Below are 14,350 nucleotides of genomic sequence, written 5' to 3'. Positions count from 1 at the left end.
GCAAGCCGAAAAGTGCAGGCATGTAAGGGATCTAGAGGTTGACAACATGTCTTCTTAACGGGAGTCCAGGAGCTCATCTCCACAAATGGACTTTTCAGGATCCTTGGGTGGCTCCGTAGTTTGAAACCAATTCTGGTTATCGCTTCTCGGCCTTTTGGCTAAGATCAAGTGTAGTATCTGTTCTTATCAGTTTAATATCTGATACGTCCCCTATCTGGGGACCATATATTAAATGGATTTTTAGAACAGGGAGATGGAAAAAGAGCTTGCTCTGTCCACTCCACGCATTGACCTGGTATTGCAGTATCTCCAGGACCGGTGCACCCCTTCTTTAATGCAGTTTCTAAAATCAGAAAGAATTGAATTCAATGTTTTTTGTTCATTTTGCTTGTTTGTCGGATTTTGGGATGGACTCTTTGGCTTTGCTTTTCTTCTCCTCATTGGATTTTTCATGTTCAAAGTTGCAGAAGCCAGATTACAAGCTCATTTTGGTTCAACTTGAGCAACTGTGCATTGCATTGCCATGTAATGTGATGCAATGCTATCTTTCTAGCTCTCCCTTTTTACTTCCTTTTGGATAAACAGACATATTAGGCAAGCATTTTGGAGCTTTCACCTAAATAACTACAGGTGGTGAGATAAGCTGCACAATATAATTGACCTTTCAGTATATTGTTGCACACACACCATCTATTTAGCAAATGCCCTTGTTATCAACAGCAGCCTTTTAAACTCACCTGAGCTAACAGGTATGTGCGCTGGTTACTCTGCTGCGCTTAAAATTTCTTTTTTGGTTTGCTACAATGCCTTTTCTGAAACGTTGTCTCCTTCTGCTGGAACACTGACTTCTTTCATTTAATGCCTGCAGACTATAAAAGAGAACCCAACCCAAAAAGTTTGGTTGATTAGTCTGTGGCATTCTGTTAAACTGTTGCTTATGGCGGTCTCTGTGAGCTTCTCAGCGACATTCAGCCAGCCAGGTATCCTGCCTGCAGTAGATGGAATGTGGCAATGGAACGCTGGCTGCGCGTGTCATAATAGGCTCTGAGCCTTTATATACCTGTGCACAGCAGCAGCCACCTTCAGTCTGCTGCTGGACAGCCAGCAGCAGCAGCAGGAGAGGTATGTAATCAGGAGCCCTCCTGCTAAGGGTAGACAGCTGCTCGTTCCACCCCACCCCCCGCCTTAATTGGTTCTCCTCCCTTCCAACGGTGTTGAGGCGGGTGGGAACAGCAGGGGGTGAAGGTGCTGTGTTTAAAGAGGTGGAGTTATGCAGATCTAAAACGCGTGGATTGCAGCAGCAGCAAGCCGAAAAGTGCAGGCATGTAAGGGATCTAGAGGTTGACAACATGTCTTCTTAACGGGAGTCCAGGAGCTCATCTCCACAAATGGACTTTTCAGGATCCTTGGGTGGCTCCGTAGTTTGAAACCAATTCTGGTTATCGCTTCTCGGCCTTTTGGCTAAGATCAAGTGTAGTATCTGTTCTTATCAGTTTAATATCTGATACGTCCCCTATCTGGGGACCATATATTAAATGGATTTTTAGAACAGGGAGATGGAAAAAGAGCTTGCTCTGTCCACTCCACGCATTGACCTGGTATTGCAGTATCTCCAGGACCGGTGCACCCCTTCTTTAATGCAGTTTCTAAAATCAGAAAGAATTGAATTCAATGTTTTTTGTTCATTTTGCTTGTTTGTCGGATTTTGGGATGGACTCTTTGGCTTTGCTTTTCTTCTCCTCATTGGATTTTTCATGTTCAAAGTTGCAGAAGCCAGATTACAAGCTCATTTTGGTTCAACTTGAGCAACTGTGCATTGCATTGCCATGTAATGTGATGCAATGCTATCTTTCTAGCTCTCCCTTTTTACTTCCTTTTGGATAAACAGACATATTAGGCAAGCATTTTGGAGCTTTCACCTAAATAACTACAGGTGGTGAGATAAGCTGCACAATATAATTGACCTTTCAGTATATTGTTGCACACACACCATCTATTTAGCAAATGCCCTTGTTATCAACAGCAGCCTTTTAAACTCACCTGAGCTAACAGGTATGTGCGCTGGTTACTCTGCTGCGCTTAAAATTTCTTTTTTGGTTTGCTACAATGCCTTTTCTGAAACGTTGTCTCCTTCTGCTGGAACACTGACTTCTTTCATTTAATGCCTGCAGACTATAAAAGAGAACCCAACCCAAAAAGTTTGGTTGATTAGTCTGTGGCATTCTGTTAAACTGTTGCTTATGGCGGTCTCTGTGAGCTTCTCAGCGACATTCAGCCAGCCAGGTATCCTGCCTGCAGTAGATGGAATGTGGCAATGGAACGCTGGCTGCGCGTGTCATAATAGGCTCTGAGCCTTTATATACCTGTGCACAGCAGCAGCCACCTTCAGTCTGCTGCTGGACAGCCAGCAGCAGCAGCAGGAGAGGTATGTAATCAGGAGCCCTCCTGCTAAGGGTAGACAGCTGCTCGTTCCACCCCACCCCCCGCCTTAATTGGTTCTCCTCCCTTCCAACGGTGTTGAGGCGGGTGGGAACAGCAGGGGGTGAAGGTGCTGTGTTTAAAGAGGTGGAGTTATGCAGATCTAAAACGCGTGGATTGCAGCAGCAGCAAGCCGAAAAGCGCAGGCATGTAAGGGATCTAGAGGTTGACAACATGTCTTCTTAACGGGAGTCCAGGAGCTCATCTCCACAAATGGACTTTTCAGGATCCTTGGGTGGCTCCGTAGTTTGAAACCAATTCTGGTTATCGCTTCTCGGCCTTTTGGCTAAGATCAAGTGTAGTATCTGTTCTTATCAGTTTAATATCTGATACGTCCCCTATCTGGGGACCATATATTAAATGGATTTTTAGAACAGGGAGATGGAAAAAGAGCTTGCTCTGTCCACTCCACGCATTGACCTGGTATTGCAGTATCTCCAGGACCGGTGCACCCCTTCTTTAATGCAGTTTCTAAAATCAGAAAGAATTGAATTCAATGTTTTTTGTTCATTTTGCTTGTTTGTCGGATTTTGGGATGGACTCTTTGGCTTTGCTTTTCTTCTCCTCATTGGATTTTTCATGTTCAAAGTTGCAGAAGCCAGATTACAAGCTCATTTTGGTTCAACTTGAGCAACTGTGCATTGCATTGCCATGTAATGTGATGCAATGCTATCTTTCTAGCTCTCCCTTTTTACTTCCTTTTGGATAAACAGACATATTAGGCAAGCATTTTGGAGCTTTCACCTAAATAACTACAGGTGGTGAGATAAGCTGCACAATATAATTGACCTTTCAGTATATTGTTGCACACACACCATCTATTTAGCAAATGCCCTTGTTATCAACAGCAGCCTTTTAAACTCACCTGAGCTAACAGGTATGTGCGCTGGTTACTCTGCTGCGCTTAAAATTTCTTTTTTGGTTTGCTACAATGCCTTTTCTGAAACGTTGTCTCCTTCTGCTGGAACACTGACTTCTTTCATTTAATGCCTGCAGACTATAAAAGAGAACCCAACCCAAAAAGTTTGGTTGATTAGTCTGTGGCATTCTGTTAAACTGTTGCTTATGGCGGTCTCTGTGAGCTTCTCAGCGACATTCAGCCAGCCAGGTATCCTGCCTGCAGTAGATGGAATGTGGCAATGGAACGCTGGCTGCGCGTGTCATAATAGGCTCTGAGCCTTTATATACCTGTGCACAGCAGCAGCCACCTTCAGTCTGCTGCTGGACAGCCAGCAGCAGCAGCAGCAGGAGAGGTATGTAATCAGGAGCCCTCCTGCTAAGGGTAGACAGCTGCTCGTTCCACCCCACCCCCCGCCTTAATTGGTTCTCCTCCCTTCCAACGGTGTTGAGGCGGGTGGGAACAGCAGGGGGTGAAGGTGCTGTGTTTAAAGAGGTGGAGTTATGCAGATCTAAAACGCGTGGATTGCAGCAGCAGCAAGCCGAAAAGTGCAGGCATGTAAGGGATCTAGAGGTTGACAACATGTCTTCTTAACGGGAGTCCAGGAGCTCATCTCCACAAATGGACTTTTCAGGATCCTTGGGTGGCTCCGTAGTTTGAAACCAATTCTGGTTATCGCTTCTCGGCCTTTTGGCTAAGATCAAGTGTAGTATCTGTTCTTATCAGTTTAATATCTGATACGTCCCCTATCTGGGGACCATATATTAAATGGATTTTAAGAACAGGGAGATGGAAAAAGAGCTTGCTCTGTCCACTCCACCCATTGACCTGGTATTGCAGTATCTCCAGGACCGGTGCACCCCTTCTTTAATGCAGTTTCTAAAATCAGAAAGAATTGAATTCAATGTTTTTTGTTCATTTTGCTTGTTTGTCGGATTTTGGGATGGACTCTTTGGCTTTGCTTTTCTTCTCCTCATTGGATTTTTCATGTTCAAAGTTGCAGAAGCCAGATTACAAGCTCATTTTGGTTCAACTTCAGCAACTGTGCATTGCATTGCCATGTAATGTGATGCAATGCTATCTTTCTAGCTCTCCCTTTTTACTTCCTTTTGGATAAACAGACATATTAGGCAAGCATTTTGGAGCTTTCACCTAAATAACTACAGGTGGTGAGATAAGCTGCACAATATAATTGACCTTTCAGTATATTGTTGCACACACACCATCTATTTAGCAAATGCCCTTGTTATCAACAGCAGCCTTTTAAACTCACCTGAGCTAACAGGTATGTGCGCTGGTTACTCTGCTGCGCTTAAAATTTCTTTTTTGGTTTGCTACAATGCCTTTTCTGAAACGTTGTCTCCTTCTGCTGGAACACTGACTTCTTTCATTTAATGCCTGCAGACTATAAAAGAGAACCCAACCCAAAAAGTTTGGTTGATTAGTCTGTGGCATTCTGTTAAACTGTTGCTTATGGCGGTCTCTGTGAGCTTCTCAGCGACATTCAGCCAGCCAGGTATCCTGCCTGCAGTAGATGGAATGTGGCAATGGAACGCTGGCTGCGCGTGTCATAATAGGCTCTGAGCCTTTATATACCTGTGCACAGCAGCAGCCACCTTCAGTCTGCTGCTGGACAGCCAGCAGCAGCAGCAGCAGGAGAGGTATGTAATCAGGAGCCCTCCTGCTAAGGGTAGACAGCTGCTCGTTCCACCCCACCACCCGCCTTAATTGGTTCTCCTCCCTTCCAACGGTGTTGAGGCGGGTGGGAACAGCAGGGGGTGAAGGTGCTGTGTTTAAAGAGGTGGAGTTATGCAGATCTAAAACGCGTGGATTGCAGCAGCAGCAAGCCGAAAAGTGCAGGCATGTAAGGGATCTAGAGGTTGACAACATGTCTTCTTAACGGGAGTCCAGGAGCTCATCTCCACAAATGGACTTTTCAGGATCCTTGGGTGGCTCCGTAGTTTGAAACCAATTCTGGTTATCGCTTCTCGGCCTTTTGGCTAAGATCAAGTGTAGTATCTGTTCTTATCAGTTTAATATCTGATACGTCCCCTATCTAGGGACCATATATTAAATGGATTTTTAGAACAGGGAGATGGAAAAAGAGCTTGCTCTGTCCACTCCACGCATTGACCTGGTATTGCAGTATCTCCAGGACCGGTGCACCCCTTCTTTAATGCAGTTTCTAAAATCAGAAAGAATTGAATTCAATGTTTTTTGTTCATTTTGCTTGTTTGTCGGATTTTGGGATGGACTCTTTGGCTTTGCTTTTCTTCTCCTCATTGGATTTTTCATGTTCAAAGTTGCAGAAGCCAGATTACAAGCTCATTTTGGTTCAACTTCAGCAACTGTGCATTGCATTGCCATGTAATGTGATGCAATGCTATCTTTCTAGCTCTCCCTTTTTACTTCCTTTTGGATAAACAGACATATTAGGCAAGCATTTTGGAGCTTTCACCTAAATAACTACAGGTGGTGAGATAAGCTGCACAATATAATTGACCTTTCAGTATATTGTTGCACACACACCATCTATTTAGCAAATGCCCTTGTTATCAACAGCAGCCTTTTAAACTCACCTGAGCTAACAGGTATGTGCGCTGGTTACTCTGCTGCGCTTAAAATTTCTTTTTTGGTTTGCTACAATGCCTTTTCTGAAACGTTGTCTCCTTCTGCTGGAACACTGACTTCTTTCATTTAATGCCTGCAGACTATAAAAGAGAACCCAACCCAAAAAGTTTGGTTGATTAGTCTGTGGCATTCTGTTAAACTGTTGCTTATGGCGGTCTCTGTGAGCTTCTCAGCGACATTCAGCCAGCCAGGTATCCTGCCTGCAGTAGATGGAATGTGGCAATGGAACGCTGGCTGCGCGTGTCATAATAGGCTCTGAGCCTTAATATACCTGTGCACAGCAGCAGCCACCTTCAGTCTGCTGCTGGACAGCCAGCAGCAGCAGCAGCAGGAGAGGTATGTAATCAGGAGCCCTCCTGCTAAGGGTAGACAGCTGCTCGTTCCACCCCACCCCCCGCCTTAATTGGTTCTCCTCCCATCCAACGGTGTTGAGGCGGGTGGGAACAGCAGGGGGTGAAGGTGCTGTGTTTAAAGAGGTGGAGTTATGCAGATCTAAAACGCGTGGATTGCAGCAGCAGCAAGCCGAAAAGTGCAGGCATGTAAGGGATCTAGAGGTTGACAACATGTCTTCTTAACGGGAGTCCAGGAGCTCATCTCCACAAATGGACTTTTCAGGATCCTTGGGTGGCTCCGTAGTTTGAAACCAATTCTGGTTATCGCTTCTCGGCCTTTTGGCTAAGATCAAGTGTAGTATCTGTTCTTATCAGTTTAATATCTGATACGTCCCCTATCTGGGGACCATATATTAAATGGATTTTTAGAACAGGGAGATGGAAAAAGAGCTTGCTCTGTCCACTCCACGCATTGACCTGGTATTGCAGTATCTCCAGGACCGGTGCACCCCTTCTTTAATGCAGTTTCTAAAATCAGAAAGAATTGAATTCAATGTTTTTTGTTCATTTTGCTTGTTTGTCGGATTTTGGGATGGACTCTTTGGCTTTGCTTTTCTTCTCCTCATTGGATTTTTCATGTTCAAAGTTGCAGAAGCCAGATTACAAGCTCATTTTGGTTCAACTTCAGCAACTGTGCATTGCATTGCCATGTAATGTGATGCAATGCTATCTTTCTAGCTCTCCCTTTTTACTTCCTTTTGGATAAACAGACATATTAGGCAAGCATTTTGGAGCTTTCACCTAAATAACTACAGGTGGTGAGATAAGCTGCACAATATAATTGACCTTTCAGTATATTGTTGCACACACACCATCTATTTAGCAAATGCCCTTGTTATCAACAGCAGCCTTTTAAACTCACCTGAGCTAACAGGTATGTGCGCTGGTTACTCTGCTGCGCTTAAAATTTCTTTTTTGGTTTGCTACAATGCCTTTTCTGAAACGTTGTCTCCTTCTGCTGGAACACTGACTTCTTTCATTTAATGCCTGCAGACTATAAAAGAGAACCCAACCCAAAAAGTTTGGTTGATTAGTCTGTGGCATTCTGTTAAACTGTTGCTTATGGCGGTCTCTGTGAGCTTCTCAGCGACATTCAGCCAGCCAGGTATCCTGCCTGCAGTAGATGGAATGTGGCAATGGAACGCTGGCTGCGCGTGTCATAATAGGCTCTGAGCCTTTATATACCTGTGCACAGCAGCAGCCACCTTCAGTCTGCTGCTGGACAGCCAGCAGCAGCAGCAGCAGGAGAGGTATGTAATCAGGAGCCCTCCTGCTAAGGGTAGACAGCTGCTCGTTCCACCCCACCCCCCGCCTTAATTGGTTCTCCTCCCTTCCAACGGTGTTGAGGCGGGTGGGAACAGCAGGGGGTGAAGGTGCTGTGTTTAAAGAGGTGGAGTTATGCAGATCTAAAACGCGTGGATTGCAGCAGCAGCAAGCCGAAAAGTGCAGGCATGTAAGGGATCTAGAGGTTGACAACATGTCTTCTTAACGGGAGTCCAGGAGCTCATCTCCACAAATGGACTTTTCAGGATCCTTGGGTGGCTCCGTAGTTTGAAACCAATTCTGGTTATCGCTTCTCGGCCTTTTGGCTAAGATCAAGTGTAGTATCTGTTCTTATCAGTTTAATATCTGATACGTCCCCTATCTGGGGACCATATATTAAATGGATTTTTAGAACAGGGAGATGGAAAAAGAGCTTGCTCTGTCCACTCCACGCATTGACCTGGTATTGCAGTATCTCCAGGACCGGTGCACCCCTTCTTTAATGCAGTTTCTAAAATCAGAAAGAATTGAATTCAATGTTTTTTGTTCATTTTGCTTGTTTGTCGGATTTTGGGATGGACTCTTTGGCTTTGCTTTTCTTCTCCTCATTGGATTTTTCATGTTCAAAGTTGCAGAAGCCAGATTACAAGCTCATTTTGGTTCAACTTCAGCAACTGTGCATTGCATTGCCATGTAATGTGATGCAATGCTATCTTTCTAGCTCTCCCTTTTTACTTCCTTTTGGATAAACAGACATATTAGGCAAGCATTTTGGAGCTTTCACCTAAATAACTACAGGTGGTGAGATAAGCTGCACAATATAATTGACCTTTCAGTATATTGTTGCACACACACCATCTATTTAGCAAATGCCCTTGTTATCAACAGCAGCCTTTTAAACTCACCTGAGCTAACAGGTATGTGCGCTGGTTACTCTGCTGCGCTTAAAATTTCTTTTTTGGTTTGCTACAATGCCTTTTCTGAAACGTTGTCTCCTTCTGCTGGAACACTGACTTCTTTCATTTAATGCCTGCAGACTATAAAAGAGAATCCAACCCAAAAAGTTTGGTTGATTAGTCTGTGGCATTCTGTTAAACTGTTGCTTATGGCGGTCTCTGTGAGCTTCTCAGCGACATTCAGCCAGCCAGGTATCCTGCCTGCAGTAGATGGAATGTGGCAATGGAACGCTGGCTGCGCGTGTCATAATAGGCTCTGAGCCTTTATATACCTGTGCACAGCAGCAGCCACCTTCAGTCTGCTGCTGGACAGCCAGCAGCAGCAGCAGCAGGAGAGGTATGTAATCAGGAGCCCTCCTGCTAAGGGTAGACAGCTGCTCGTTCCACCCCACCCCCCGCCTTAATTGGTTCTCCTCCCTTCCAACGGTGTTGAGGCGGGTGGGAACAGCAGGGGGTGAAGGTGCTTTGTTTAAAGAGGTGGAGTTATGCAGATCTAAAACGCGTGGATTGCAGCAGCAGCAAGCCGAAAAGTGCAGGCATGTAAGGGATCTAGAGGTTGACAACATGTCTTCTTAATGGGAGTCCAGGAGCTCATCTCCACAAATGGACTTTTCAGGATCCTTGGGTGGCTCCGTAGTTTGAAACCAATTCTGGTTATCGCTTCTCGGCCTTTTGGCTAAGATCAAGTGTAGTATCTGTTCTTATCAGTTTAATATCTGATACGTCCCCTATCTGGGGACCATATATTAAATGGATTTTTAGAACAGGGAGATGGAAAAAGAGCTTGCTCTGTCCACTCCATGCATTGACCTGGTATTGCAGTATCTCCAGGACCGGTGCACCCCTTCTTTAATGCAGTTTCTAAAATCAGAAAGAATTGAATTCAATGTTTTTTGTTCATTTTGCTTGTTTGTCGGATTTTGGGATGGACTCTTTGGCTTTGCTTTTCTTCTCCTCATTGGATTTTTCATGTTCAAAGTTGCAGAAGCCAGATTACAAGCTCATTTTGGTTCAACTTCAGCAACTGTGCATTGCATTGCCATGTAATGTGATGCAATGCTATCTTTCTAGCTCTCCCTTTTTACTTCCTTTTGGATAAACAGACATATTAGGCAAGCATTTTGGAGCTTTCACCTAAATAACTACAGCTGGTGAGATAAGCTGCACAATATAATTGACCTTTCAGTATATTGTTGCACACACACCATCTATTTAGCAAATGCCCTTGTTATCAACAGCAGCCTTTTAAACTCACCTGAGCTAACAGGTATGTGCGCTGGTTACTCTGCTGCGCTTAAAATTTCTTTTTTGGTTTGCTACAATGCCTTTTCTGAAACGTTGTCTCCTTCTGCTGGAACACTGACTTCTTTCATTTAATGCCTGCAGACTATAAAAGAGAACCCAACCCAAAAAGTTTGGTTGATTAGTCTGTGGCATTCTGTTAAACTGTTGCTTATGGCGGTCTCTGTGAGCTTCTCAGCGACATTCAGCCAGCCAGGTATCCTGCCTGCAGTAGATGGAATGTGGCAATGGAACGCTGGCTGCGCGTGTCATAATAGGCTCTGAGCCTTTATATACCTGTGCACAGCAGCAGCCACCTTCAGTCTGCTGCTGGACAGCCAGCAGCAGCAGCAGCAGGAGAGGTATGTAATCAGGAGCCCTCCTGCTAAGGGTAGACAGCTGCTCGTTCCACCCCACCCCCCGCCTTAATTGGTTCTCCTCCCTTCCAACGGTGTTGAGGCGGGTGGGAACAGCAGGGGGTGAAGGTGCTGTGTTTAAAGAGGTGGAGTTATGCAGATCTAAAACGCGTGGATTGCAGCAGCAGCAAGCCGAAAAGTGCAGGCATGTAAGGGATCTAGAGGTTGACAACATGTCTTCTTAACGGGAGTCCAGGAGCTCATCTCCACAAATGGACTTTTCAGGATCCTTGGGTGGCTCCGTAGTTTGAAACCAATTCTGGTTATCGCTTCTCGGCCTTTTGGCTAAGATCAAGTGTAGTATCTGTTCTTATCAGTTTAATATCTGATACATCCCCTATCTGGGGACCATATATTAAATGGATTTTTAGAACAGGGAGATGGAAAAAGAGCTTGCTCTGTCCACTCCACGCATTGACCTGGTATTGCAGTATCTCCAGGACCGGTGCACCCCTTCTTTAATGCAGTTTCTAAAATCAGAAAGAATTGAATTCAATGTTTTTTGTTCATTTTGCTTGTTTGTCGGATTTTGGGATGGACTCTTTGGCTTTGCTTTTCTTCTCCTCATTGGATTTTTCATGTTCAAAGTTGCAGAAGCCAGATTACAAGCTCATTTTGGTTCAACTTCAGCAACTGTGCATTGCATTGCCATGTAATGTGATGCAATGCTATCTTTCTAGCTCTCCCTTTTTACTTCCTTTTGGATAAACAGACATATTAGGCAAGCATTTTGGAGCTTTCACCTAAATAACTACAGGTGGTGAGATAAGCTGCACAATATAATTGACCTTTCAGTATATTGTTGCACACACACCATCTATTTAGCAAATGCCCTTGTTATCAACAGCAGCCTTTTAAACTCACCTGAGCTAACAGGTATGTGCGCTGGTTACTCTGCTGCGCTTAAAATTTCTTTTTTGGTTTGCTACAATGCCTTTTTTGAAACGTTGTCTCCTTCTGCTGGAACACTGACTTCTTTCATTTTATGCCTGCAGACTATAAAAGAGAACCCAACCCAAAAAGTTTGGTTGATTAGTCTGTGGCATTCTGTTAAACTGTTGCTTATGGCGGTCTCTGTGAGCTTCTCAGCGACATTCAGCCAGCCAGGTATCCTGCCTGCAGTAGATGGAATGTGGCAATGGAACGCTGGCTGCGCGTGTCATAATAGGCTCTGAGCCTTTATATACCTGTGCACAGCAGCAGCCACCTTCAGTCTGCTGCTGGACAGCCAGCAGCAGCAGCAGCAGGAGAGGTATGTAATCAGGAGCCCTCCTGCTAAGGGTAGACAGCTGCTCGTTCCACCCCACCCCCCGCCTTAATTGGTTCTCCTCCCTTCCAACGGTGTTGAGGCGGGTGGGAACAGCAGGGGGTGAAGGTGCTGTGTTTAAAGAGGTGGAGTTATGCAGATCTAAAATGCGTGGATTGCAGCAGCAGCAAGCCGAAAAGTGCAGGCATGTAAGGGATCTAGAGGTTGACAACATGTCTTCTTAACGGGAGTCCAGGAGCTCATCTCCACAAATGGACTTTTCAGGATCCTTGGGTGGCTCCGTAGTTTGAAACCAATTCTGGTTATCGCTTCTCGGCCTTTTGGCTAAGATCAAGTGTAGTATCTTTCGAAAAGGCGGTTTTGGATGTTGGCCGCCCTAGTAGATTGATACATTATGCACACTGGGGTTTAGGCGCTTGTTAGTACGCCAGGTGGCTAATATAGTCATCTGGTGGAAAGCATGGCCCCCCAGGATCGACGCCATTGGGCCGGGGAAGATCGAAAGCCCGAAGTGTGAAGTGCCCCAGGAATGGTGACCCTGGGGTGCCTTAACTCACTGGGATTGGGAACCCCACTTGAGTTTATGGCACATTTGCACAAGCACTTCAAATTTTCTTTCTTCGCACACACCCTTATTCCGGGCCTTCTGGCCTTAGGATGGGGAATTTTTCAATTCCCGGTCGAAGGTCCGGGCAGTATTATACTGTGAAACCTTCACTATTTATTTAATTTCTTTGTCACTGTGTGTCCACTTATTCACGTGTGTCACGTCCTACTAGGATTTTGTCGGGATGCGGTTCCCTTACGGGTTCCTCTCTTGGCAGGTCTAGGGGTGGAGTGTGTGGCCATCAGGTTCCGCTCCCCCCTGAACCCCCCTGGCTCTCCTCTTTCGGGAGGAGAGCGTTGTTGGCTCCCCTCTTCCGGGAGGGGAGCACAGTCTTTGGCTCCCAGTGCCTTGCTCGGGTGAGAACTCGGGCAGGTGCTGGGGGTAAGATTGGGTCGCCTCTGGCTTCGGCTGGAGGTGGCTTTTTGTCCCTGTTCCTCGCTGTGGCCTTTTGGCTCGGAGGGACGGGGAATGGTTTGGGGGACCCTTCTCCTTTTGGAGAGGGTTTCAAGAAGACCAGCATCCTAGTGCACTTTTTTTGTGGCACTTGTCACTTTTTTAAGCGCACTCGGGTTTTGTACACGAATTCGGGCTTTCGATAAAAAAAAAAAAAATCTGTTCTTATCAGTTTAATATCTGATACGTCCCCTATCTGGGGACCATATATTAAATGGATTTTTAGAACAGGGAGATGGAAAAAGAGCTTGCTCTGTCCACTCCACGCATTGACCTGGTATTGCAGTATCTCCAGGACCGGTGCACCCCTTCTTTAATGCAGTTTCTAAAATCAGAAAGAATTGAATTCAATGTTTTTTGTTCATTTTGCTTGTTTGTCGGATTTTGGGATGGACTCTTTGGCTTTGCTTTTCTTCTCCTCATTGGATTTTTCATGTTCAAAGTTGCAGAAGCCAGATTACAAGCTCATTTTGGTTCAACTTCAGCAACTGTGCATTGCATTGCCATGTAATGTGATGCAATGCTATCTTTCTAGCTCTCCCTTTTTACTTCCTTTTGGATAAACAGACATATTAGGCAAGCATTTTGGAGCTTTCACCTAAATAACTACAGCTGGTGAGATAAGCTGCACAATATAATTGACCTTTCAGTATATTGTTGCACACACACCATCTATTTAGCAAATGCCCTTGTTATCAACAGCAGCCTTTTAAACTCACCTGAGCTAACAGGTATGTGCGCTGGTTACTCTGCTGCGCTTAAAATTTCTTTTTTGGTTTGCTACAATGCCTTTTTTGAAACGTTGTCTCCTTCTGCTGGAACACTGACTTCTTTCATTTTATGCCTGCAGACTATAAAAGAGAACCCAACCCAAAAAGTTTGGTTGATTAGTCTGTGGCATTCTGTTAAACTGTTGCTTATGGCGGTCTCTGTGAGCTTCTCAGCGACATTCAGCCAGCCAGGTATCCTGCCTGCAGTAGATGGAATGTGGCAATGGAACGCTGGCTGCGCGTGTCATAATAGGCTCTGAGCCTTTATATACCTGTGCACAGCAGCAGCCACCTTCAGTCTGCTGCTGGACAGCCAGCAGCAGCAGCAGCAGGAGAGGTATGTAATCAGGAGCCCTCCTGCTAAGGGTAGACAGCTGCTCGTTCCACCCCACCCCCCGCCTTAATTGGTTCTCCTCCCTTCCAACGGTGTTGAGGCGGGTGGGAACAGCAGGGGGTGAAGGTGCTGTGTTTAAAGAGGTGGAGTTATGCAGATCTAAAACGCGTGGATTGCAGCAGCAGCAAGCCGAAAAGTGCAGGCATGTAAGGGATCTAGAGGTTGACAACATATCTTCTTAACGGGAGTCCAGGAGCTCATCTCCACAAATGGACTTTTCAGGATCCTTGGGTGGCTCCGTAGTTTGAAACCAATTCTGGTTATCGCTTCTCGGCCTTTTGGCTAAGATCAAGTGTAGTATCTGTTCTTATCAGTTTAATATCTGATACGTCCCCTATCTGGGGACCATATATTAAATGGATTTTTAGAACAGGGAGATGGAAAAAGAGCTTGCTCTGTCCACTCCACGCATTGACCTGGTATTGCAGTATCTCCAGGACCGGTGCACCCCTTCTTTAATGCAGTTTCTAAAATCAGAAAGAATTGAATTCAATGTTTTTTGTTCATTTTGCTTGTTTGTCGGATTTTGGGATGGACTCTTTGG

General features: G+C 45.3%; 11 non-coding genes and 1 pseudogene across 11 annotated transcripts; all 12 read left to right on the top strand.

Annotated features, from left to right (window-relative positions):
• The first annotated feature begins 138 nt into the window (after positions 1-138).
• Positions 139-329, top strand: LOC141180414 (U2 spliceosomal RNA). The gene has a single exon (XR_012256162.1). It is a non-coding gene; the product is annotated as a U2 spliceosomal RNA (small nuclear RNA).
• A 1,112-nt stretch (positions 330-1,441) lies between these two features.
• LOC141180413 (U2 spliceosomal RNA) lies at positions 1,442-1,632 on the top strand. The gene has a single exon (XR_012256161.1). It is a non-coding gene; the product is annotated as a U2 spliceosomal RNA (small nuclear RNA).
• Positions 1,633-2,744: 1,112 nt separating this feature from the next.
• Positions 2,745-2,935, top strand: LOC141180412 (U2 spliceosomal RNA). The gene has a single exon (XR_012256160.1). It is a non-coding gene; the product is annotated as a U2 spliceosomal RNA (small nuclear RNA).
• Positions 2,936-4,050: 1,115 nt separating this feature from the next.
• On the top strand, positions 4,051-4,241 carry LOC141179636 (U2 spliceosomal RNA). Its single transcript, XR_012255632.1, has one exon. It is a non-coding gene; the product is annotated as a U2 spliceosomal RNA (small nuclear RNA).
• Positions 4,242-5,356: 1,115 nt separating this feature from the next.
• LOC141179571 (U2 spliceosomal RNA) lies at positions 5,357-5,547 on the top strand. The gene has a single exon (XR_012255573.1). It is a non-coding gene; the product is annotated as a U2 spliceosomal RNA (small nuclear RNA).
• A 1,115-nt stretch (positions 5,548-6,662) lies between these two features.
• On the top strand, positions 6,663-6,853 carry LOC141180411 (U2 spliceosomal RNA). The gene has a single exon (XR_012256159.1). It is a non-coding gene; the product is annotated as a U2 spliceosomal RNA (small nuclear RNA).
• A 1,115-nt stretch (positions 6,854-7,968) lies between these two features.
• LOC141180410 (U2 spliceosomal RNA) lies at positions 7,969-8,159 on the top strand. Its single transcript, XR_012256158.1, has one exon. It is a non-coding gene; the product is annotated as a U2 spliceosomal RNA (small nuclear RNA).
• A 1,115-nt stretch (positions 8,160-9,274) lies between these two features.
• On the top strand, positions 9,275-9,465 carry LOC141179399 (U2 spliceosomal RNA). The gene has a single exon (XR_012255418.1). It is a non-coding gene; the product is annotated as a U2 spliceosomal RNA (small nuclear RNA).
• Positions 9,466-10,580: 1,115 nt separating this feature from the next.
• On the top strand, positions 10,581-10,771 carry LOC141179507 (U2 spliceosomal RNA). Its single transcript, XR_012255516.1, has one exon. It is a non-coding gene; the product is annotated as a U2 spliceosomal RNA (small nuclear RNA).
• A 1,115-nt stretch (positions 10,772-11,886) lies between these two features.
• On the top strand, positions 11,887-11,978 carry LOC141180088 (U2 spliceosomal RNA; annotated as a pseudogene).
• Positions 11,979-12,767: 789 nt separating this feature from the next.
• LOC141179842 (U2 spliceosomal RNA) lies at positions 12,768-12,953 on the top strand. The gene has a single exon (XR_012255796.1). It is a non-coding gene; the product is annotated as a U2 spliceosomal RNA (small nuclear RNA).
• A 1,115-nt stretch (positions 12,954-14,068) lies between these two features.
• On the top strand, positions 14,069-14,259 carry LOC141180409 (U2 spliceosomal RNA). The gene has a single exon (XR_012256157.1). It is a non-coding gene; the product is annotated as a U2 spliceosomal RNA (small nuclear RNA).
• Positions 14,260-14,350: the final 91 nt, after the last annotated feature.

The sequence above is a fragment of the Phyllobates terribilis genome, unplaced genomic scaffold, assembly GCF_046119375.1.
Source record: "Phyllobates terribilis strain yellow unplaced genomic scaffold, ASM4611937v1 Scaffold_30__1_contigs__length_15301838, whole genome shotgun sequence".
NCBI lineage: Eukaryota > Metazoa > Chordata > Amphibia > Anura > Dendrobatidae > Phyllobates > Phyllobates terribilis.
Note: the sequence above shows the minus strand (reverse complement) of the source record. Positions and strands in the feature narration are given on the sequence as shown.